Source organism: Lissotriton helveticus, chromosome 1_1 (genome assembly GCF_964261635.1).
Source record: "Lissotriton helveticus chromosome 1_1, aLisHel1.1, whole genome shotgun sequence".
NCBI lineage: Eukaryota > Metazoa > Chordata > Amphibia > Caudata > Salamandridae > Lissotriton > Lissotriton helveticus.
Window position 1 is genome coordinate 397,851,057 of NC_136057.1, and position 25,896 is coordinate 397,876,952.

The 25,896-nt window shown below is 46.5% G+C and overlaps 1 protein-coding gene across 1 annotated transcript in view; it reads right to left on the bottom strand.

The window, feature by feature from the left end:
• The window catches only part of LOC144769675 (potassium voltage-gated channel subfamily KQT member 1-like), a 1,318,465-nt gene that overhangs the window by 1,010,972 nt on the left and 281,597 nt on the right, over window positions 1-25,896 (bottom strand). The window lies entirely within an intron of this gene.

The following is a 25,896-nucleotide window of genomic DNA, read 5'->3' on the forward strand; positions in this document are numbered from 1 at the left end:
CCCTGTGAAACAATGTTTGTTGGTGCCCCCAATGATCACCTACGCTTCGGACTCCCTCACTACCACCCTTTAACAGTCCCCCTTACGTCTCTATCACCACACTCTTTCTCAGATGCATTTAATTTGATTTACAGAGCCACTCATAACAGTGTACGGTGTCAGAGCACTACATCACACACACTACACAGAGACAATCATTTATATATGTGTAAATCACTGTATAGGAAATGTTACATAGGACAAAGGACTACAAGGTGTAGAAGCCACATGATAACCATAGTAGTAGGCAGTATAGGTTAATAGCTCACTGTTCTATGTTAGGATTTTAACTTATAAACTGCAAGTAACAAAAGAATCTCTCTGACAAAATCAGTAACCTACTAACCTAGTTAACATTATGTGCACTTTGTGATCTGCATGGTACATGTTCTTTGCAGCAGGCACATTAACTCTCTGTACTACCTTTCCAGGTGTCAACCCTCCCACTAGACAACACTTTGATCTCTCTCTAGGAAGAACATTAATCACCGAAGTTATCATGACATTTTTATTGTTGCTGAAAATTGCTTGAGGCCAGGAAGGAGGCAGCAAGTTTTTTTTAAACCGTAATATACTTGCAAACACTACGCACCCACCCGAAATAGGTACCCAGTGCGGTCACACCGTTCCTCAGTGACAGAGTCACAGTGACTGGATCACTGTTGCTCTAGGGTGTGCTGCTTCATAGGCCTGCCCGCAAGACAGGAGATGAACTTCAGTAGGGATTGTGGTGGACAGGCCTTCAAGGTTAACCCACAATTTAAACCACTAGGGTACACCTGCTTGTGCTTAGACATCAGGCCCTCTAAGGTCTAGTGAGGCCTTCTAAGGGGTAGCATGGGAATATGCTCCCTCAGCAGATTGGTCTGGCGGACTGGTCATTAAGGATTAACCTGGTGCCCCAGTTCCAAATTTGACAGCTCTAGCCATAGTGCCACATCCTCTGCCCCACTGAGAGAAACTAGCGCTGCCTTCAGCTACAACCTAATTGTGCCTGCTATAAACACTTGGATGTAGCTCAATTCAAATTATGCACTTGATAAGAGTAATATGCTGCCTAAAAAAAAAAGTAAAAGCAAACACTCATAGGGAATGCAAGATTAAATAAAGCATGTCAAATGTAAGCAGAAATAACATGGTTACCTTAACGATATCTCACTCATTATTCCGAAATCAGTGAGTGGTTTACCTGAAACGTTAAGGACATGACTGCAGGGCCCTGAAGGGAACCGTTTCAATGTATATTACTTATATCCTTACAAAACTTAAGCAGTGTGGTTTAAAAAGACCACATTCATAAACACGGAGCCAGGGTTCACATTTTGTTTTCCAATCCACCCATCAACCAGGTATTGCAATACATCCAGGAATGGTGCACTTCCCCACCTGGGAACAACAATGCTGTTCAAAGAAAGACGAGAAAACAAAAGTAGCGCTTCACTGCAAAGTCTGTAAAGTGAGGCTGATGTGTTTGCATGTGAATAAAACCAATCTGGCCACTTTGCAACCACTCTGTCTTGCTTTATTTAGTTATGTATTTATTTTTCATATTTAAAACCTTTTATTTCTCTCCATCCCGAGGCTGCACTTTGGAATAGAAAAATGTCAGAAAAAGGGCATTTCCCACAAGAGTGTTTTTCTTTTTTGGATCCATTTCACAGGGAACCAACTAAATGAAAGAAGGAAAGAGAGGTTGTGAACCGTTTCTTCAAGTCACGGTTTTCAGTAAATGAGGAGCAAGACAGAAAGAGAGGGAATAATAGCAAGGGGGGGGGCAGCTGCCAGCACAGAAAAGAAGAGGACAATGTCCATGTCTTCTCTGCCCGTCCACGAAAGCAAGCCGAGCCTTATCTGAATGCCTTTGCTATTTCTGCCATCCTGGGACACAGTTTTGAAAAGAAAAAGTAGGGGAACAGAATCTTTTTAATAAAAGAAGTAGGGGCACGCTGTGCCCATCCAATCCCGCCCACTTCGACCACTGATATAAGTAGATCTGGGTTTGCGACTATGTAAAGGCAACACCATTGATCAGAGTGACAATTGACGCTCCCATGGCCTCATGCATTTGCTCTGGGGGCCAATGGACTCAACCTTGTAGCTTGGCTCTATCACACCATCATTCCATCCCGATATCATGTACAGTATTTTAAACCTTATTTCTCATCTCCACATGCAGTACCTTCCCCATTTCAACTAAAATGTTCCCGTCTTTTACTTTCCACTCTCTTTCATTCTCATTGCGACGCTATCACATTTCATTTACTCGCTCCTCAGGTCTTACTTCCCTCGTCACCAGCAACCACCTCGGCCTGACGGCCTCCAAATATTACCACTGCCCTCAATGGGGACTTTACGGAGGAGGTAATGCAGTATGACCTCCTTATTCCATATACTGATTTGTGGAAAAAATGATATAGAGGTAATAATACTGCACAAGGAAGATAACGCAACCTAGAGTACGGTCATTTCTTCGCGGAGTATCACCTCCTGGTTTTACCCCATACCTTCGATTTAGGCCTTACATGTTTTCTGCAAAGTATATCATAAATGTATTGTATTGTATTTTAATGGTATTTTTATAACGCTTACTACCCCTGGCGAGGCGTCAAAGCACTTTGTGGTGAATAAACTGTTGCAAAAGGCACGATTTTCATGCATAATTGATAAAACAAAAATATTTTGCTACCTTAATGAAGTTGCAAAGTTTGTGCACACCAGAGTTCAGGTTGTAAACACAACAAAAATCATCTGCGCACTCCTCTTTACTAAATACACATGAACCAAATGCACAAGAAAGAAGCCTCTGGGCTGTGCTCTCAGCCTCCTCTGCAGCGAGGTCGAAGCGTTAAAGGCTGCAGCTCCATCAGCAGCCAAGGCAGCCACGTGGAACAGTGGGAGAGTCTCTGCAGATTCATTTAAAGGGTAGGATTACACACCGGCCTCGGCCAATGAATTTCCTTAAGATTTATGCAGCCACAGTGCGCCTGGCAAAGTCATTCCCTCTGTCAGCTCCCTGCCCCTGAGTGGAGTAATGTAATTCTGATCAGAGGCTGGAGATAAGCAACCTTGGGCTGCCTACATCTGGGCTGTGTAAGCTCACACAGCCTAAATATTTAAGCAACTGTGTGATGCCTTGTCAGCTTTTTTCAATGATAAGTTTGTGGAAATACTAGAGGTTCTCCGAAGTGCTCTGGTAGCTAAGGATGTGCAACTTGAATACACATGTGAAGGTAGATCTTATAGAACTGACAAAACCAATAGTTCTGGCCTTTGTCTACAGAAAACTTTATTGCATTGTATTATGACTTCGTATGTCGCCGGCTACTCCTATGGGGGGCACTGAAGTGGTTATCCACACGGATATTTATTTATTTATTTATGCGATTTTATATAGCGCGAACTTTACCCGAAGGTGTCAGAGCGCTTTACATAGGACCCAGTTTCAACCATAAGGACTGATGGTTACATTCGGAAAAACAGATTTGCAAATTTTTGACTTACATAAGAACCAGTTGAAAACATGCGGACTTAGGATTACATGCGTTACAAAAAAAGGTACAAACAGAAAAAATTGCAAATGTACAAGAGATAGAGTCACACAAGGAGGAGATACAAATGGATAAACTCTAGGCATATACTAGAGATATCTCTATCTACTTAGGGAGGGGATACACATGGATATACTCTAAGAGTCACAGAGGAATGGTAGAGAGCACAGCGGACTCCTGCATAAACTAGTGATTAGAGTTATCTCTATATACATAGGGAAGGGGTAAGACTGGATATACTCTAAAAGTCACATAGGAATGGAAGAGAGCAAAGCGAACTACTGCATGTCCTAGTGATTAGAGTTATCTCTATATACATAGGGAAGGGATACACATGGAAATACTCTAAAAGTCACATAGGAGACTAGTCATTAGAGTTATCTCTATATACATAGGAAGGGATAAGACCGGATATACTCTAATGGATAAATAGGAATGGTAGAGAGTACAAAGGTCTACTGCATACACTAGTGATTAGAGTTATCTCTCTATACATAGGGAGGGGATAAGACTGGAAATACTAAGGAGTCACATAGGCAAGGTATATGGTGCAAGGTCTAAAGCAAATACCATTGATTAGAGTTATTACAATAAGTCAAAGAGCAGAGTTCCATAAGTGTGGATGCAGTCACAGAACAAAGGGAGGGTGGGAGGGATGCAAGGGTATGGAGAGAAGGGGAAGCGGAAAAGGGAGGGAACATTTGAGGATCATCCACGGGGAAAAGGGTTGATGGACGAGGGAATGGGAGGAGGGCTAGAGTCCATCGAAACTGTCCGAAAACAGCAGCAAAGTGATGGTCAGGACAAAGCAAAAAGTCAAGAAGTCCAGGAGTGAAGGTGGGAGATGAAGCTGGAGGCCAGCCGCAGGCGCGACACCATCTTGGAGAGCTTGCAGTCAGCCGTCTCGGTGGGGGAGAGAGTGCGCCAGGTGGTGAAGGCCATGTTGACGCTGTTGGTACGGTCACGCGTTGGCCATGGGGCGCTGCACGGCTGCCGGTGGGTTGTGTGTGGATTCACCCGCAAGCAGTGTGGAGTCCATTCAGAACACTGGTGCCCTGTGGGGGGGAGGGGGAGGGGGAGTGGTCTGGAGATCCGGCCCGTGTTGCAGGGCCCCAGGGCATTCCGGCACTGGCAGTGGCCCCAAACTGGCAGCAGGTCGTGAGGCAGGCCAAAAATCCAAGAGAGGGCCGGATTAGCAGGAGGCCGGGGAGAAGTTGGGGCGAGCCAGTGGAAGCGGCGATCGCCATCCAAAAGTCGCCTCCGGCCGCCATCTATAGCTTCAATAGCTCGATAGCTTCGATAGAAGTGGAGAAGCGTGGCTCAGTGGTTAGAGGTGGCAGACCCGGAAGCTGAGATCGACAGTGGACCAGGGTTCGATTCCCCGCCTCGGCGGGTCTCTGGCTCAAAATTCCACGGACTCGACAATTCTCGCTCCGGTGCCTACTCGAATCACGGGGTCACACTCTGCAACTCTGGGCAATAGCTTGCTTAATCTCCACTACGGCCCCTCGCGGCGGGATGCCTGGCTTTCACCTTGTGGACACCCTGCCGGGGTTTCTCACAGGGGAATACCAGGACGGGTTCCCTAAGCAAGCGCCAGGATGCCCTTTGGGTGACAGGTTTGCGCTATATAAGTACACCTACATTTACATTTACATTTACATAGCATCGATAGCTCTAGACACACCTCACGCACACCTCACACACATATACACAAAACCTTAGTGAATGACAGCTGCTACCGGTGTTTGCCAAAATGCAAATCAGGCCAGTGTGTGCTTTTGTGTATATGTGTTTATGTGGGGGAGAAGAAGAAGGGGAAATAGAGCTATCTGTGTGGATAGCTATCACCAGGCTGTCAACTGGTGGAGGCGCGGCTAGTGCCATTTTGATGTCAGTATCCTCATCATCTCGGATGCTAGCAGTTCGTGGCAGCTCCTCTGCAATGGCGGAGGATTGTCGCCCCACTGCCTGGCGCAGAGCCAGCAAACGAAAAATAAAACGATGCTCTAGCATTGATTTATTTTTAATTTGCCGGCTCTATGCTTGTGCATGGAGGGGCATGGGAGTGGGAGAAGGAGTGCTTGTGCACTCTTTACGTACGCATATATGTTTAGCCGGCCGTCTCAGGCCGACCAAAATACACATGCACACTTAGGTTTTCCCAGCCCGGCTGCAGGGAGATTACCATGGTGCTCTGGGACACCCAGATCCTGGAGAATCCCTAGGATTCCCCGTGTCCCCACCAGGCTCGTACTTGGATGGTGTCTCCCCTTACCGCCAAGTCTAGCTGGAGAATACTCAGGCACACTCACAGACACACACGTACAAGAAGGGAGAAGAGGTGGAATTAACTACCAGGGTAGCACCACAGTTCTCATCTCAACACTTGAGTATAAATGTATGAAGAACAAAATCATGTTTTACCCAAGGCAGTACTGCAAAGTCAAAGCACCTTAATATGCACATGCTTAATGCTGGTACACTAGTGACAGCCCGGAGAATGCCGGCTCTCCAGTTACTGTCCACAGAGCACAGGCTCATCAGTTACTACTGACAGAATGCAGGCCTGTCAGTTACTGCCCACAGAATTATTTTTATTCTAAAGGCTCACATAGACCCCTTTCCCTCCCCTGGCTTCCATTCCACTAAGTGAGAATCAACGACAACTGCAAATATGTGTGACTCACGCCACATATCTGTGCTCTGCAGTGGAACAGTGGTAGGAACCACTGATGCATACTCAAGGGGCGGCACCATCACTAAGGCGGAGGAGCGTCGCCCTACCCTTTCTAAAGCTACACCAGGAGGGAGAAAAATCACTTAACATGCCGTCTTACTACTTCAAAACAAAATGTCCTTTGATGAAAATACTTTCCCTAAATGATGGAGCAGAGGAAATATATACTAGCACAGGAGGTCTAAAACAATCCGTCTGGAGCATACGTGCAACAGTTACACACCCATGCTCGGTAATCCAATAAGGACCAATCCCAGAACTATCTGGTGACAACAGGGTTTCTAGATCGTACCCTGAACAAATGGAAGAATTTGAAGCCCCAATGGAAAGGGAAGATCTTTTTAACATCTCTTATGAGCCTACAGTGAGAAGAATCCCATGCAGAGATGGACTTTCAGTGGAATCAACCGAAAATAGATATATCAGCAGATAGAGGTTTGGAACTCTATACTGAGACCATCAACGATTATAGTAGATGTTAAGTAGCAGATTTACGAGTTCTGGCGCATCTCTGCAAATTAGCAGGGATGCGCCAGAAAAGATGCGACACGCAATTCCCTCCCTGCGTCACCACAAATGCGCCACATTTACAATGCGGCGCACCGTGGCGCAAGGATAGGGCGATGCGTGTTGCATCCTGTGGCGTAAGGGCGCGCATTACTGGAGTCGTGTCGCAAACGCAACGCAGCTCCAGCAATGCTCAGGGGCGCCCTATGCCTAACATGCTGCGTCACTCCTTACGCCTGCTTCAAGCAGGCGCAGGGTTTTGGCGTAGCTTGGACGTAAAAGTGACTCAGTGAAATCTGATAGATTTCACGGCATCACTGTTACGAGGCGTTCCTGCGAAGGAACGCCCACCCTGCGCCAGAACGCCCACTTGAAACCTAACGCAGATTTCATGTGGGCAGGGCTATACAAAGTGACGCATCTCCCTAGATGCATCACGTTGTAAATGAGGCGCAACTTGGCGCATGGTTTATGCCGCCGCTGCATCACAGAAGTGACGCAACGGCGGTGTAAATGTGGCGCATGGGGCTTATAAATCTACCCCTTAGTTCTTAAGTAAATCCCATCTGACCAGACTGTTGAGGGTAACCACTCAAGGCAGATTCAAACTTGCCAGAATCATCACTTCGAATCAGAGAAGACTTGATAATGTGAAGAACCAGCGGAACAGGAGGAAAATGGCTTCCCTGGACATAAAGAAAGATATGGTAGGTGGCAATTGCTGTTAGCAGTCGAGGGGCATCTGAATTTTGGACCAGAATTTATTGACTTGGCAAGACCGCTACACTCAACCCTGACTGCTATAGTTCAGAGGTAGATGTCTCAGACCACTGGGTGTTCAAAAAGGGCATTTGTCAGGATTGCCCACTCTCACCCATGCTCTTTAATCTGGTTATGGAGCAGTTGGCATTCAGATTGAGGAATTATGAGGACAAATGGAATATCACTAGTGGGAAAACAGTTCATTGATATCAAGTTGGGCAGGTGGTGCACTTATTTATTTAGATAAACCTACTAAATCGCAGTCAAAAATACTACTCATGCTAGAGGAATTTGCAAACAAAATGGAAAATGTTTAGGTTGTTTCCATTGAGACCGTCTAACAGGCTTGTGAAAAGCTCAATTGGTCCAGCTGGGTCTGAAATGGAACACTAATAAATGTGGAGATTTATGAAAACCAATTGCATCCTCTCCCTAAACATTTAACAGGTTGCGGGTGGCTTAAAGTAATCGCAAAAGGTTTAGAGTTTAGCACCGTTCTCTGTGGTTTGGAGGTTCACCCTGGCCAAAATGGTGATTTTGTCAAGATGTCTCTATGTCCTACAGAGGCCTTTTCCCCAGGAGTATATTCCAAGAACAGTGACCAAAGCCCTGTGGTTGTGGCACCACTGCAGGTTTAGAGTGTAGGTGCTGAAGCATTCATATGACAAGAGAGGCTGGGACTGCTAGATTTCGAACTGTATTATTTGGCCACACGGTTGCAACATGTTTTGGGGCTTGTGGACCAAGGATGAAGCCCAAAGAAGGCCTTACCGAGAGGCACTCATGGAAACAAGATCTTGGAGCACCTCTTCCAGCCTGATTCAACTGATTGAGCGTTTTAAACAACTTCTGTAGCTGGTGGGAGGAGGCAGAGCAATATCCACATTGTGGAGAGCACTAAGCGCAGTAACCCCATCAGGAAGCCTGTGTGTGTCACAGATGGAATTCAGGCTGTAAAAGTCCACCCTCTGAGTCAGAATGGAATAAGACAATAAGCTATTGATTCAATGATAAAATGCTCACTATTGCAAAATTTAAACTACCTAATTTTTTTCAGTGGACATTTCCGATTCCTAATTGTGTTAAATAAACTAATTCCCAACCAGACTTTAGGATGTCCCATATGCTGAATACTCGGGGTTCAGCTCTACCTTGAAATTGTGACGTTTTCGCAATAACTGGGAAGAGGCAACTCGCCATGGTGTTACGTGGACGTGAGCTGGATCTGAAGAAGTGTTCACTGGGTCCATTTTTGGTGCCACGTAGGGTTACAATTGAGCACAAACTGGCACTGCTGGGTCTGCTGCCCATACCAACCATTTCAACCATAAGGGCGGTAATTCAGGAGCTGGCTCAGAGACTTACAAGAATGGGCATTTCATAATTAACATAACACACTTTACTATTTAGGTCTGTCTTGACAGGCCACTGTCCCCAAGATGTATTGTCCCCAATTCTTGATGGCGCACCTTGGCTCCACGGTGTAGTTAGCGTGTCATTCTGCCTTTTAGGGAGTGCTTCATTGCAATGGATGAGGGACCATTTTTCATCTCGATAGTAAACAGTATCACCATACCTCAAATTATTAATCTCATATATGCATTTTATACAGTAATCAATATTTGGGACTCAAAATGCAAGATAGACCTATTGGCTTTGCCAGTGCTTGTTTTGTTTTTCTCCATGTTTAAGCCAGTGACCACTCTGTGCGTAGGAACGTATTTGTCATTGTGAATGAGCGTGTCTCTGTGAGGGTGTGTGTCTGTGATAGTTTGTCTGGGTGAGGGTGTCTGTCTCTGTGAATGTGAATAGCTTTATAGATATGTTTGTGTGTTTCCACACTTTTTATTATTAAAAATGATAGAAACCTGATTGCTAACTGTAGAATGCAGCTTCAGAACCTCCTATCAGGGCCAAACTCATTTTGCCTTCAGCTACGCCTTTCAGTGGCTGTATGAATATGTTTTTGTGTGCACGTCTCTTTCTCTCTAAGAGAACTTATGCCTTTGCATGTGTGTGCATGTGTTTGTGTGTGTGTTTGTTTGTGTGTATTGGACTTGCTCTTGCATGTGATCTTTGAGCTGGATTGGGCCCAGATGTGCTGGCTTTCAGTGCCCCAGTTTCCCTTCAGTATTTATGTGTTTTTTTCTCTCCTTATTTAAATACTTCCAAATGGTTGACCTTGACTTGCCAACTTTATCACGTGCGGTCTCTAAAGATGGAAACAGTTATATAAATATGAAAGTAAATCACAGATGTAAATACTACTCGAAGAAGACACCCGTATAATTATGAAAACACCTAAACGATTGACGTTTCCAAAGACTGCACAGCTGTCCTTCTTGGACTTTCACTTCTAATATTTATGCTCTGATATTCCTGCCCCTGATTCCAGCACACAAACATTCTCCATGCTGCCTGCTCCTCTATCAGACTAAACATCCACAGTATGCCAACTCACATTAGAATGATGTCAGTGCTTAATTTGTGCAGGTGGTTACAGGGGAGTGCACTGGTCCTCCATTTACTTATGGAGACCGAGACTTATTTTTCATCTTCAGACTTTGACCCTGAGCAAGAGGGAAAAAGGAAGAAGAGAAAGGAGGAGGAAGATAAAAAATAGTAAAATAGAAACAAAAGGAGTACAAAGGGATGAATAAAAAAGATGCAGCAGAGAGACAAATAGACAGAGAAGAAGGTGATGAATATGCCACCCCTCTTCTCGCACCTCTGACAGTAGCGTAATAAACCTTGAGGGGGCCCCCTTGCAAAGTACATGGAGTCAGTCAGGAGCTCTCAGGCCAAGGGCCCATTGTCTGTGCACAGTGCTGGAGTGGGCCCCCTGGAGCTCAGTGCCCCCTCCCTGCACCGGGGTGGGGAGGGGTGGAGGGGGGCTGCGGGGTCTATTGTTACACCACTGACCCCCAGGGATGGGAAGGCAGAGTTCTCAGAGATTGCAAGCATGACCTTGAAGGTTTCCTGTGAATAAGGATTTATTGGGCTATTTGTTAATCCCTGGTTTCCTTCTCCCATTAAGGAGTTTAGGAGATGGACTCTCCAGGTGAAATACAGAAGATCTGGAGCTTTAGTGCAGATCTTGTCATTTCGCTGGGGCCAGTAATGCTGGTAACCAGCACCATAGGGAGCACCAGGGAAACTGGAACGAGACTCTAATGGCTTTGCGGACCTCAGAAACTCCAGTGGAAGTTTCTGTATGGTCGACCATATAGGTATTTGTAGACCGCCAACCTCGCTAAAGAGTATCCGCGTGCGGAACAATGGCGGAGCCCGCGCATCTGATTCAGGATTGTTTACAATGAAACAGATAATTCAGTGGGTGGTGAATCCTTTCACCTGGAGATGTAGTGGTTCAGTCTTCATGTTTGGCGCTGTCCACCACAGGTGGATTTCTCTGCTAAGTGTGGAGGCATACCAGCTTTGGTGGGTAGCCTTATATGTGATGCAGTTTGAAGATGATGTGGGCTTTCTGCTCATGGAGAAAGCAGCACTGGTTAATTCAACATAGAAGTATGTAAACAGAGGGCTGAGTGTCAGGATTGCTGCTCTCATTTCGACAAAAACTTTGTTTATAGGAGTGAGAGAGCGCAAACTGATCTAAATGTATGAGTGCATCACACTTACCTGTAGTAAGCACAAATCATGAGGAAAAATGCCATGAGTGCTAATAGTATCTGCAATTATATTCTAAATGTATAGCTAATATAGAGATTTAAGTAGAAGTGGAACTAATACAGAAATGTGTGACATTATATGATTTTATTAGATGTGATTATTTTTGAATCTATGTCGTGTAGCTGTCAAAATGTAAGATGGTAGGTGGTTAAACGCAGAATGTGGTAGGCCTCAGGGCCAGAGCTGGAGGGAAAGGGAAGGCGTTTCTTTTCACGACACAGATTATATTAATGTTTTGGTCATCGCATTAATGGGCCACGATTTATAAAATGTTTACTGAATAATAGAATAAGAGTATTAACATGCTTTAGTTAATGAAGAAGTTGAATGCTATAATCATTATGAGAAATATTGTAGGCCTGAAATGTTTTAACGTTGATTTATACGTACATGTCTGGGCTGAGAAATGTTGCAGGCCTTTTGGAAGTCTATGAGAGTTGGGTTCTTGGCTGCAGATATCTGTCTGCAAGAGGAAAGGGGGGATTCAATTATAAATGAATGAATAGAGGTCTGTTCAGTAGACGGCCCAGACATGGAGGAGGGTTCCGGAATGTTTGAGGGGTATCAGCGGGCCGGAGAAGAGTCTGAGAAGCAAGGTCAACTCTAACGTATGAGGCCCAATACAAAGCATCATGGAAAAAGCCAGAAGCTACACCACGTGAGGGGCGTCTCGAAAGGGGCGTCTCAAATGTTGTTGACTGTTTTGTATTAGGGACAGCACCCCTGGGTGGAGTTAGAGCAGATACCTGAGGACCCTTAGGAGAGCGGATGGGTAGGCAGAGAGGGGTCATGACTGGAGAACTATAGGTTTTCACCAAGAGACTTAGAGTGGGTGACTTCCCTTGGGGTCATTCACTGCTGACACCTTTGTTAGGTTGGGACTTGGTTAAGTAGGGATACCATCTAGAGCAGGGTAGGGACAGCCTAACCTGTGCGTTTTCCTCCAACCTAAATGAAGGAGAGATATGCGTCTATGCTGATAGCTTTATTATTCTTAGAACTTGTGTTAGTGATTTCCGTTGCTCGTTTGAGGGCTTTCCGAGAGCACATGTATGTAATTGGACCTGTGTATCTCGTGAATCTCATTCTGAGATGCCTGTATTTGCAGCTTATCATATCTTTACAATAAACTTTTGAAAGCTAGAAGTTGTTTGTGATCTTTGGGAGCAGAGTCCTTTATTGGGTGAACTAATTTGGAAATAGGTGCACTTTCTTTCCTCACAGACAGGCAACAAAGGTTCAGTCGACCAGAACGAGGTTTGGATCAATAGATATAAGGTATCGATCAAAATCTCGCCCTTTCAGTTGGTAGCTATAGAGGATGGTTGCCTTCTTGAGGACGGTGACCTAGGCCAGGTTAGCTTACCCCAAGGCCCCTAGAGATCGATGATCGGAAGAACAGCCCGCTGAAGAAGATCCGGATGACGTGAGACAGAAAAGGCAGCAGTATCGGTCGAGAGTGAGTATAAAGGGTTATGCGTGTTAGATTGCGGTGTTTTGTATTGTATCTATGTTGTAATGTCTGGCGGAGTTGAATGTCTGTAGAGTGACTGTGGAACAGGTTGTGAGCGCGCGCAACCGGTGGAAATCTTAAGTTCAAGGAGAGCTTAAGTGGTTCGGGTGTATCGGACACCCAGAGTAATTGTCAACTAGTGTGAAGGGGGTCATGAGGTACCATTGATCACCCGAAGGACCGAGATAGGGGGACCGTAAGAGTGAGTGCGTGAGTAACGGACGCTGGTCGGAAGTTACTGTGTGTGTAAGCAACCTATCAGAGAGCGTCAGTTGTGTTGACAATTACAGATAGACTGTGGACGTACAGTCGAGAGAAGTGACCGCTTGGTCGGAAGTAGTCATTTTTCGGTGTATGAATGGGACGCATGCATAACCGGGAGACGAGTTGAGAAAGGAGGGGTGCTGCTGCGAAGCGGAGAAAAGTGACGTCAGAAAGTGTCGCGACGTGATTGGCCGACCGAAGAAAGACCGCGCTGTGATAGGCCAGCTAGCAAAGACGTCAGACAGGGTCGCGACGTGATTGGCCGACCGGAGAAAGACCGCGCTGCGATAGGCCAAGCCAGCAAAGCCGCGACAGGATTGGTGGATTGTCATCAGGAAGTAAACAGAGTAGCGAGGCTGGATATTGTGCGCATAATTATGAAGTGTTTTAAATGGCTGAAAGCGGTGTTTAAAAAAGAGAAGCGGGGATCGTATGAAGGGGAAGAAGCCCCGCCGGAGGGTACGCCAGCTCGTTACATGGCAGTGAATGTTGGGTTGCATACGATCCTCTGGATATCAGAGTGGAGTAAGATTACAGAAGGAAATGAGGAACTGACGTTCCCGAAGTACGGGACGTTCAGATTAGAGGTGTTACATCGATTAAAATCAGTCATGACCTCAATGAGACCCTTGCCTAGACCGACCCAGTTTGAAGCTCTTGATGCATGGATTAGGGCAGCGCATGAAAAGAATATGAACAGACGACAAGAAAGGGTGAAACGATCGGTAAGGGCAGTGCAGGATGCCAGGTGGGATGCGGATGCTAAAAGATGGAGAGTGCATAACATGGAAGTAAATAAACTGTACCCAGTATTAGAGGTGCCCGTAAATAAAAGTCCCCTAGAAGAAGATGATGAGAGCGAAACAGAGGACAGCCTGATAAACAGATTATTGACAGACAGGCCACCCCCGTATAATAGAGCAGGGGGAGAGGTCGAGAATAGTGAAGGAGAAAAGGGGGGCAATGCAGGAGAGCATAGACCGCTTCCCAGTTCAGAGTGGGATCCTGAGCCAAAGAAAGAGCTGTCCCAGCCTAGTCAGGTGCAGCAGGTAGTCGGTAGGTTTGTGGTACAAAGAGCGCCGGAAACGGAAAGCGCCACATCCTACCCATTACCAGATGCACTACAGGTACCTGTTACCATAGGTCCTATAATATCGATATATGACCAAGAGAGAGCAAGAGGGGAAGAACGGGTACGGAAAGACAGAGAAAGAGCAGAGAAGGCAAGAAGGAACGATACGACCAATTCCCCAAGTCAGATGCCGATACCCAGAGAGTGGAGTACCCCGATGCACACAGCAGGGGACCCAGGAGGAGATCCTGGGGGCCCTAGATGGCCAATGGATCTGAGGGGATCGGGACGAAAATCCTTTCAAGAGCTAAATGAGTACATGAAGCAGTGGGATGAGGCAGTGAAGGCTCAAAAGTGCATCATAGCTGCGGAAGCAGAGAGGGAAAGTCAGGACAGCCGAGCTCGGACTCACTGCGGGGCTGGGGAGAGCAGCCCGGAGTGGGACTGTAGAGAGAGAGAGAGTAGGGGAGTCACCCATTGGGCCCGGAGAGGAGATAGAATAGACCTGGAAAACGGGGGCCCCGGGAGTGGAGGGGTGGCGCGCCCAATACTCAGTGAAGGGGAGAGGAGAGCGCAAGAGTACAGAAACAGCTTTAAGTGTCCACACTGTGTGCCCGGCACCGGAGAACCGAATGGGAGTTGTGAGAGGTCGCACCATAGTCCCTGTGATGACGGAAATGAGCGCAGCCCAGGGAATATGGGGAACCAGGAAGGATCGTATCAGATACTGAGCGATACTAGGCAAAGAGGGAGTAGAGAGCAGAGGGACAATAACAGAGAGGTGTGCGGTGAGAGGAGAGAAGAAGAAGAGTGTGGGCAGAGAAAGAGTGGGGGTAACAGGCCCGTGTTCCATCACCTTCCAAGATCGGATGGCCGAGCATGGGACCTGGAGAGATGGGAGCAAGGGAGGGCACCCATTAACTCTCCCGAGCCCAAACGTAGAGCTCGAAGTTGGGATGGTAGGGAGACCAGTGAGCCCCCTTCGAAAGACATATTGCGAGCTGAAATAAAAGCCAAGAGACTCGATGTCACCAGTTTAAGGTCAGACCTGGATGACATGGTAGATGGTACCCTGCCTTTGGAAAGAATGGAAATGTATGAACAGGATGAAATACTGTATATGGCAAAGGACATTACTCGAAAAGCGAGAGCAGTCCATGAGAAGTTAGTCGAACTAGCAGGCAAATATATGGTGGACTTGTCAAGAACCAAAGCATTACAGGGTAACCACAGGCTACATTATACAGATCGAGACCTAGATGAGAGGAGAACGATTGGGCTGAAAACGCACATAAGGGAACTGATCGCTGGAATAAGGACATGGAGGGCACTAGATAAGTGGGAAGAGAGGTGGTCCAAGAAAGGGACCGGCAGGAGAAGCACGCTTGGTATGACACCAGGACAGCAGGGAATAGAAGCTTACCCTTTGCGTGAAGTTGCAAATGGGAACTATGTCCATGTCCCTTGGAGTAGGGGAGATTTAGCTGCTTTTACCACCTCTTTCCCCAAATTACGTGAAAACCCAGTGGAGTGGTACAAGCAAGTGGAGAGATTTGTAAAAATCTCAAAGGTCCTTTGGATAGATCTGAACACGCTGTTTGACATTGTAGTACCAGGAGATCTGTGGACAGCATGCAAGGTTAGCGCTGAGTGGCCCACAACGGAGCCAGAGAGAGATGCTAAGACTAATGGGCCGTCTGAGATTGTGATGGCAAAATTCGAGAGAGTGATGACTTGGCTGAAAGAGAAAGTGCCAATGCAAGACATAGATTGGGTCAGAATAGACCGAACCAGACAGGAACCCAAAGAGACAGTCCACGAATATTACGAGAGATTGCTGAAGGCGTTTAAACAGTATAGCGGCTTGGATGTAATGGATCCAAAGGACATAGGGCAATTTGTGTCCAAGTTCGTCCTGGGACTGAGACCGGATATTAGTTTAATGATTCAGCAACACTCGATTTGTTGGCAAAGTAAACCCCTAGACGAAATACTGAGATATGCCAGGTACTGCTGTGATGAGATAGACTCCAAGGCTAAGAAACTAAAAGAAAAGTTGATGGTGGTACAGATGCAGGCAGCAGGAAAGGGGGGACCGCAGCAACAGCAGCAAGGGACAGGTACAGGAGGAAAGAAGCAGTACAGTCAGAACAAGGGCAATGAGGAGAGTTCTACCTTTAGACCCAGAATAGACATAGCTGCCTTGAAGAAAACGACTAGGTGCCACCAGTGTAACGAGGTGGGGCATTGGAAACGCGAGTGTCCCTACAATGTAGAGATAGGAGAACAAGAGATAGAGGAGGAAGAGGTCCAGAGCGCACCTACAAGAGGGGTGACGCCATATCAAGGAAAGGTGCTCAAAGGGGGGGGGGCTCCTCCCCGAGCCCAGTTCCCGCAACCACCTCGAGTAGGGACTGTGGGTAAGACCTATAGACAAATGCCCCTGTTTGTGGAAGGTGAAGAGTGCTATTATGTGGACCCATTAACCGGACAGAGAGTGGAAAGAGAAGACTGCACCCTTGGGGCAGCCTTAGAGGTGGATCAGAGGGGACCCTATGTCGAAGCAGAAGTAGCAGGGTGCCCTACGACATTTCTGGTGGACACAGGAGCCACTAGATCCACGATCAGATCAGCTGCAGTTCCAGACCTGCCCATGTCTGGAGAGACCATACAGGTGGTAGGGGTCGCAAACAGGAGAATAACCAGCCAATTGACAGAACCGGTACAGGTGAAAATAGGGAAGTACAGCGATGAGCACCAATTTGTGGTTTGCGATTCAAGCCCTGTGTGTCTGCTAGGGAGAGACCTGTTGTGTAAATTGAATTGTACTATATATTGTACACCTCAGGGAGTGGAGGTATTGACCAATGATGATGACGCAGATTTCAAAGTTGCAAACTCAAGAATATGCGTGGAGCTGTACCCTACTTTGACAGTAGATGAGCTCCCCTGGGACTTGAGAGAGACAGTGGCACCAGAAGTATGGGATTTCACTGGGGAAGAGATAGGTTTGGTCAAGGGGGTGGACCCAGTGAAAATTGTAGTGAAACCGCATGCTGAGTTCCCAAGAACACCCCAATATAAATTGACTCCAGAAACGATTGCAGGCATAAAACCCGTGATCGAGTCCATGATTAAGCAGGGAATACTGAAAGAAATCGTGGGTAGTCCATGCAACTCCCCGATTATGGGTCTGCAGAAGCCAAATGGGAAATTTCGGATAGTACAGGACCTTCGAAAGATTAATAACATAGTCGTTTCGTGTTGTCCAGTGGTACCGAATCCATCAGTGATACTGTTTCAGATTCCATTTCAAGCAGAGTGGTTCACAGTGATCGATCTTTGTCAGGCTTTCTTTTCGATCCCTCTGGACGAAGAAAGCCATTTTCTTTTCGCATTTAAGCTGGAAAATCGCGTCCTAACATGGTGTCGTATCCCTCAGGGGTATACAGAGAGTCCATCGATCTTTAACCAGCTTTTGAAGAAAAATCTTGAAAGTCTAGTGCTGCCCCAGAAGTCAGTTCTGGTCCAGTACATAGACGACCTTCTTGTGGCGTCAGAAACAGAAGAAGCTTGCAGGGAGGACTCCATTGCTTTGTTAAATCACCTAGCTGCCAATGGGCACAAGGTGTCCCCGGGAAAATTGCAGTACTGCCTGACAGAAGTGCAGTACTTAGGACACAGAATAGAGAAAGGCAAACGAAAGGTGTCACCAGACAGGATAGAGGCTATCATGAAAATTAATGCGCCTAAGACACAGAGAGAGGTCAGGATGTTTCTAGGGATGGTGGGTTATTGCCGACAGTGGATCGCAAACTTTTCACTGAAAGCAAAACCCTTGCAAAAACTGACGCACAAGGAGGTGAGCGATCCGGTACCATGGGACAAAGACTGTTTGATGGCATTCTTACAGCTGCGAGAGGACCTGTGTCGTGCTCCGGCATTGGGAATGCCTGATTACAATAAACAATTTTTTCTTTACTGTTGTGAGAGAGAAGGTTGTGCGTTGTCTGTGTTGGTCCAAATCCATGGGAATGCCCGTAGACCAGTTGCTTATTTCTCGGCTACTTTAGACCCAGTAGCCGCAGCGTTGCCCGGATGTCTCAAATCCGTTGCTGCAACGGGTGTCAGCATTGAAAGATGTGAAAATATCGTCATGGGGCACCCGTTAGAGGTGTGCGTGCCCCATTCTGTTGAACTGTTGATGACCAGGACCAAAACACAGCATCTGACAAATAGCAGGCTCACGCGATATGAGCAAGTTATTCTTGCTGCAGAGAATGTGACCCTCAAAAGATGCTCTGTTTTGAACCCTGCCACCTTGATGCCACTTCCAAATGATATCGATGATGATGATGAATGTACAGACCATGACTGTCTCGATGTGACTGAACTATGCACCAAACCCAGACCCGACATCGTAGATGAGCCACTGACTGACCCAGACGAAATTTTCTTTGTCGATGGCTCATGTGTAAGAGACGAAGTTGGGCAGTTGAGAGCGGCTTACGCTGTTTGTACAATTGCTGGAGTTGTGGAAGCTGGGTGCCTGGAAGGAGTACACTCCGCTCAGGTAGCCGAGATTATTGCCCTGACACGTGCTTGCTTAGCAAGCAATCAAATTCGAGTCACCATATACACCGACAGCCAATATGGTTATGGGGTAGTTCATGATTACGGGCAGTTATGGTCTCAAAGAGGGTTCATGACCTCTTCAGGCTCTCCCATTCGCAATGGAGAGTTTGTGCGCCTGTTGTTAGAGGCATTGCAATGCCCAGCAAGTATCGCAGTTGTAAAGTGCACCGCACATACCAGAAATGAGGACTTTGTTTCGAAAGGCAATAGATATGCTGATGAAGTTGCGCGGTATTGCGCGGAACAAGGTTACTCTTTCACAGAGGTGGAAGTGGGTGGAATAAATGTAAGAACTGAATTAGCCATGATACTGGAAACTGTTGATACTTGGGATGAACTGTCAACCATGCAAGAAAACGCTCCTGATTCTGAAAAAGAAACATGGGAAAAGGCAGGATGTGTAATGGGTGAGACCCATTTTTGGGTCTCAGCAGACGGCAGAGCAGTGTTGCCCAATGAGATGGTGAGTCCAATGGCTAGACTCATACATGGTCCCGTACACTTAGGGAGAGATGCTATGCTGAGAGTGTTTAGACAAACTTGGTACAATCCTAAGTTTAGAATAGCAGCAGAAGCAGTGTGCCAGCGTTGTGTGACCTGCCAGCAGCTGAACGTAGGGAAAAGAACACCAGTTGCACTAAGTCACATAGGAAGGTCTGGAGGTCCATTCAATCGAATGCAGATAGATTTCATTGAAATGCCAAGGTGCAACCGCCTCCGCTATGTCCTGGTGGTTGTTTGTGTGTTCTCCAGATGGGTTGAGGCATACCCTACACGTAGGTGCGACACCCTCACAGTGGCCAAGTTACTGCTTAGGGAAATCATTCCGCGCTTCGGGGTGCCGGCCTTTTTGGAATCAGATAGGGGAACACATTTTAACAGCGAGCTTGTGAAGATGGTTTGTGTAGCGCTAAATATTGACCAGAAGTTGCATTGCAGTTACCGACCAGAAGCCTCAGGAATTGTGGAGCAGATCAATGGCACGATCAAGGCCAGAATAGCCAAAGTTTGTTCCTCAACGACCCTGAGTTGGCCTGACGCCCTGCCATTGGTTCTTATGAGCCTTCGTAGTACCCCAGACAGAAGGACAGGGTTGTCACCACATGAGGTGTTAATGGGGAGAGCAATGAGGCTGCCATCCGTCCCAGCTACTGCACTGTTAAATATCACAGATGATATGATCCTGGACTATTGTAAGGGGCTGTCTGACGCCATTCGTTCTGTGTCCCTTCAGGTGCAGGCTGCCGAGGTTCCAGCGTGCCAGGGCCCGTGCCATGACCTGTATCCTGGGGACTGGGTCCTGGTGAAAAAACACGTGAGAAGAAGCTGTCTGGATGTTCGTTGGCGTGGGCCCTTCCAGATCATCCTGATCACGAACACAGCTGTGAAGGTGGGAGGCCTGCCCAATTGGATCCACGCGTCACATACGCGAAGGGTTCCAGCACCTCTGAAAGAAACAGCTCCTCTCTCGGATAGACGTCCAGCAGAGGACCGAGAAGCCATAGAGGGGGCTAGCCAAGCTGTAGAGGTGCCAGCGGAAGCAGGGAACGAGTCTGACCAAGCTGAGGACGGTCAGTACAACAGCGAAACAGAAGACGCTACAGAAGGAGAAAGTAGCTGGGAGTACGAGTCAGACCCTGACAGGTCTGAGAGAGAGCGAGAACAGACAAGAAGGAGAAGGAGTAGAAGGGCACGTGGAGAAGCTAATTGGCCGCAAAGAAGGAGCTCTAGCCTGAGGTCAACTCCAGAGTTAACCCTTCCTCCGATATCCGAAGACTCAGACCCAGAAGAAGGTGCTCAGGGCGCTGAAGCACCGGACCGAAGAAGGTCAAGAAGAGTGCGTGTGCCTAACAGAAGATACTCCACTCCTGAGTGGACATATCTGGCGACAAATGTCTGTGAAACCGGAGACAGGGAGGATCCGAGCGGTGGTGGTGTCCAGTTCTGAGCCCATTATCACCGTGGAAATACGACTGTTGGTACCCGGTGTCGAACAAGAAGGGTCACTAACGTTCATGCTCCCCAGACCTCCCCGCCTCAGCAAGTTAAAACACATGTTCCTTTCAGAATTGCAATTCCCCGACTTTGGTACAACGATAACAGCACATGAAGAGCACAATCTTCGTTTGGAAATACTGAACTATGCTATTGAAGCTGCAACCACAAACCTGATAGTAGACTGTTAAAGGACTTTGTAAATAGAGCAAGCAGAGAAAGAAGATTACCTAGCGCCCAGGAAGCAGAGAATTTTAGGGAACTTCCCTTGAGTTGATGGAGAAGGGCTAGGGTTGTCTTTATTGAACTGTTAAAGGACTTTTGCGAAGAAGGTTGTCAGCCTCCAGTTGTGTGGATTCGAAAGACAAAAGGATTAAAAGAGACTGTAAAGGAACGAGAGGAAAAGAACTTTTTGCAAAGATAAGAGAGAGAGCCATATTGTCTGACGAAATGGAGGCCGGCACCCCGAACCGCAGAGCTAAATGTATAATAGGTACACTAATAGTAGGAGTGATAATATTAATAGCTTTAGTGGTAACAATTTCTTATGTAAAGGGACATGAGGAAGAGGCAAAGATAACTGATGTGAAATCTGTAGAAACGCTTACACCCACTGTTGTAGGTGAAAAAGGGGAAAACAATCAAGAGAAAGCGTTATTAGCTGCAGAAGCCCGCAGGTTACACGTAGACGAGTCCCAAGGAGACTTTAGGTCAAATGCTTATGCTAAACTTTTATATGAATACGTGGATGCCATGGAGGTTAAGGATTGTTATGTCTGCATGCAGTTGCCGGCATCTGTAGATGAAGGAATCCGATATCATCACCTCCCGCTGACATATGGCATTACATGTAGCTTATTGCTTAGTATATTTTATGAGAGAGATAGCTTTGAATACTATTTCTCCAATTATGATTCAGTGTTGCCAGAAGTCCCAAATTATAAGCAGATGAACAAATGGGATTACTGGAAGAGTGAAGACAGATTGGCTAAGTTCTTCATTCCTTGGATTACCTTAGATACTTCACATGCCCGTAGAAATAACCTGACATGCAAGGTGTCAGAAGTCGAGAAGAAGTTCATAGGGCAGGTGGATGATCGTTACAGGAGACAAAAGATTTTGAAAAAATCAGGACAATGGAAAACAGATTGGACCGAGGAAGAGAAGGCACACAAGAGAAAGGGTAGTAGTGGTCCAATAGCTTTAGATAAAACGCAGAGAGGAAAGCTATGTCTTCACCGAGCCAAAACGTATTATGAAAATGTATACGTGGGTGAAGTTGACTGTGAACATGCTTTCAATCTAGAGTACTATACTAAGGATTTCCTAAAGGGAATGCAAGTGATTCCAAATGTGTATTTTGTATGTGGAAGAAATGCTTACGTGAGACTACCTGACAACTGGTATGGATCATGTTACCTAGCAATTGTCTTCCCCAAAATATATCATGCACAAGACTTAGTGATCATTGAGGGCAAGACATCTTCGAGGGGAAGGAGAGATGTCGGAGATGCAGAAATGGTTGGAGATGTCTTTGGAGCTATGTTCCCTCTTTTGGGAGTAATCCTTAATGATGTTAAAATTAGACGACTGGCAACAGTTGTCGACAGGTTGTCTGCCAGCACTGCTCAGTCCTTAATGCTGGTAGAAGGAGAGATGCAATCGATAAGGGCTATGGTTCTTCAAAACCGTCTTGCGTTAGATGTCCTATTAGCAAAAGAGGGCGGAGTCTGTAAGGCTTTGAAGGTCCAGGAATGCTGCACTTACATTCCAGACAATTCGAAGCCCCTTGAGAAGGTTATTAGGAACATAACTGATATTCACAAGGAGATCGAAGACTTGAGTAGAGAAAATGTCTGGGAAAAGGTGGGCCACGGAATGAGTGCAGTTGGTGGGTGGTTTTCCACCTTAGGCAAAAGCTTTGTGTGGTATATTCTAAAACCTGTCATCATAATACTGATCTGTGGGATCATATTGTGGGGATTGGTGAGGGTATTCAAATGGTACAGAGCCAGAAGGACAGAAAGGGCCCAAAGAGAGCAGCTGCAGAGATTGGCTGCCATACAAGATAATCAGTACCGGAGCCTGAGGGCTCTGGAAGCGCAGAGAATGCCAGCAATAACTGCAGTTTAAATGTTAGTGATGACCCCGAGAGGTCATCAAAGGGGGGAACTGAGAGAGCGCAAACTGATCTAAATGTATGAGTGCATCACACTTACCTGTAGTAAGCACAAATCATGAGGAAAAATGCCATGAGTGCTAATAGTATCTGCAATTATATTCTAAATGTATAGCTAATATAGAGATTTAAGTAGAAGTGGAACTAATACAGAAATGTGTGACATTATATGATTTTATTAGATGTGATTATTTTTGAATCTATGTCGTGTAGCTGTCAAAATGTAAGATGGTAGGTGGTTAAACGCAGAATGTGGTAGGCCTCAGGGCCAGAGCTGGAGGGAAAGGGAAGGCGTTTCTTTTCACGACACAGATTATATTAATGTTTTGGTCATCGCATTAATGGGCCACGATTTATAAAATGTTTACTGAATAATAGAATAAGAGTATTAACATGCTTTAGTTAATGAAGAAGTTGAATGCTATAATCATTATGAGAAATATTGTAGGCCTGAAATGTTTTAACGTTGATTTATACGTACATGTCTGGGCTGAGAAATGTTGCAGGCCTTTTGGAAGTCTATGAGAGTTGGGTTCTTGGCTGCAGATATCTGTCTGCAAGAGGAAAGGGGGGATTCAATTATAAATGAATGAATAGAGGTCTGTTCAGTAGACGGCCCAGACATGGAGGAGGGTTCCGGAATGTTTGAGGGGTATCAGCGGGCCGGAGAAGAGTCTGAGAAGCAAGGTCAACTCTAACGTATGAGGCCCAATACAAAGCATCATGGAAAAAGCCAGAAGCTACACCACGTGAGGGGCGTCTCGAAAGGGGCGTCTCAAATGTTGTTGACTGTTTTGTATTAGGGACAGCACCCCTGGGTGGAGTTAGAGCAGATACCTGAGGACCCTTAGGAGAGCGGATGGGTAGGCAGAGAGGGGTCATGACTGGAGAACTATAGGTTTTCACCAAGAGACTTAGAGTGGGTGACTTCCCTTGGGGTCATTCACTGCTGACACCTTTGTTAGGTTGGGACTTGGTTAAGTAGGGATACCATCTAGAGCAGGGTAGGGACAGCCTAACCTGTGCGTTTTCCTCCAACCTAAATGAAGGAGAGATATGCGTCTATGCTGATAGCTTTATTATTCTTAGAACTTGTGTTAGTGATTTCCGTTGCTCGTTTGAGGGCTTTCCGAGAGCACATGTATGTAATTGGACCTGTGTATCTCGTGAATCTCATTCTGAGATGCCTGTATTTGCAGCTTATCATATCTTTACAATAAACTTTTGAAAGCTAGAAGTTGTTTGTGATCTTTGGGAGCAGAGTCCTTTATTGGGTGAACTAATTTGGAAATAGGTGCACTTTCTTTCCTCACAGACAGGCAACAAAGGTTCAGTCGACCAGAACGAGGTTTGGATCAATAGATATAAGGTATCGATCAAAATCTCGCCCTTTCAGGAGCTAAAGTCAGAAAAAGGGATGGGGTGCTACAAATATTGCACCCTGTGGACTTACGCTCAAGTAGCGGTCCTAATGTCTCTTAAAAGGTCATTTCGTTGAGGAGATGGCATTTAAGGTTTCTCATCTCTACCCTTCTGCCTCACCAACTAGGGAACATGGTCAGGATGACCAGGTGACTCTAAATTACGGGACATAACTTTTGCAGGTCTAGGTTTTGATTTAACAAGAGTGCATTCTGGGAGTTGTACTCATGGCTCATTTTAACCCCTTCCCTGCTGGCTCCATTCCCCTGGTGTGCTGGGGGAGAGGGGGGCGCGCACAGCGCCCGCATGCTCATGACGAGCTCAGCTCGTCATGGCATACACCTCCCGCATGCTCATGACGAGCTGAGCTCGTCACAGGTGCATTGGCTCCCGTGGAACGCTCAGCACAGCAGGGGAATTCTCCCAGCACCTGAGCGTTCCATGGGCCATGACGAGCTCAGCTCGTCATGAGCACCAGAGAGGTGTATGCCATGACGAGCTGAGCTCGTCATGAGCATACAACGGGTTAAGTATTGCATTGTATTGTATTGCAAATGGGACCCAAAACACAGAATAACAATGCTATGCAAAAGCAACGTCCGGGAATGGAAAAGTAGTGTTCATAGCTTCACATGTTGAATGATGTTAAGAAAATAAGCTGTTGTGTGTAGATGAAAGTAGCGACATCATACCATAGTTTGTTTCTTCCGTCTGAACTCAGGGCCTGAAAAAGAGTTTGGCAGTGCGATGCTAGGACTGCCCTGCCAACGCACCACCAAAAACCATGGTCAGACCGCCCGCCAGATTACGAGTATTTCTTGTGTTTTGTGGGCTTCTTTTTTTACATTCCCACGGCAGTGTCCTGGAAATGGGCACTGCAATGGGAACGCCAAAAAACGTTCCTGCACGGCTTAGACTGGAAAGTCCATGCCGTGCAGGAACTCTTGCGCATGCACACAGGGGGCACATGTTGTCCCCCCTGCATGCACCCCAGGGCGCAGAGGCACATGGCCCCCTTTGTTCCCTCCCTGACACGGTTTTCATGGAGGTGGTACTGGTGTGAAACTGTGGCAGAGAGGAAACTCGTAATATGCTTGGCGGGACCGCAGCAGTCTAGACAAGCATATTGCAGTCTCCTGACTGCCGCAACACCACCAGTGACCGGTAGTTACCTTGGGTGCTGCGGCAGGAAAATTGAGGGGCATATTATCAAGGGATTTATCTCCGCTTTTTTGGCTTTAAAAGCCAAGAAAGCGGAGATAAAATTATCTCCCTATTACCTAGCTGTCGCTAACACCAGTTAGCGACAGCTAGTAGGAGATAGCGACCATCTTGGGCCCCGCTTTGCATGTCAGAGATATTTATCACTAATGACATGCAAAGTGGGCATGCCAAGATGTTAGCGACTGGAAACAGTCGCTAACATCGCTATCTCCTATTACCAACTTTTGGAGATATTCGCGCTAAGCGCGAATATCTCCAAAAGCTAACACCTGCCCAGAGCAGTTCTTAGCCATGTTATCCAAT